Source organism: Miscanthus floridulus, chromosome 2, assembly GCF_019320115.1.
Source record: "Miscanthus floridulus cultivar M001 chromosome 2, ASM1932011v1, whole genome shotgun sequence".
In the NCBI taxonomy this organism is placed as follows: domain Eukaryota; kingdom Viridiplantae; phylum Streptophyta; class Magnoliopsida; order Poales; family Poaceae; genus Miscanthus; species Miscanthus floridulus.
In genome coordinates this window covers 181,231,564-181,232,198 of record NC_089581.1, presented here as the reverse complement: position 1 = coordinate 181,232,198, position 635 = coordinate 181,231,564, and positions in this window count along the sequence as shown.

Below are 635 nucleotides of genomic sequence, written 5' to 3'. Positions count from 1 at the left end.
CAAGAAGATGGGAATTGTGGTAAATTTTTATATCCTTTCTTTGCAGTTCTTGCATTTTTTCTATGATTAATACGTAAACAGATGTTAGATGTATTCGTACAACATGAAAGCCTTTTGTTTTGTTGCCATGATCTATGCAATACAAGCACTAAACTGAAATAATACAAATCATCACAATATGTTTCACCTAAAGTATTCTAAGGTTATCGTATCCACGAGGAAACATGGGATAAACAGTTGCTAGACTAATCTATGCATCTAATGAAGCTTTGTTAAGAGATAGGGTGCACAACATAAGGGTTTTAAAATAACAAAACAAGAGAAATATACAAGAAGGAAAGACATATCACATGATAGAAATAATATAGAAGACATAACCAATCAAGAATCCTTACCCGTAAATCTTCTATTTGTAATTCTAGATATAGAGCAATTTACATAAAGCAAAATGATATTTGAGCCATTGTAAACATTCAATCCCTTGACTACTGGTTGCCCTACACACTAGGCCCATGTTGATGGTTCAAAGGGTATGAGCATATCATCACTAAGTAATGGCATCTACCACATATAACAATGGTGATATTCTAAGCTAACATTAAACTAAGGATAACATAACTGGAATATATAGAAGA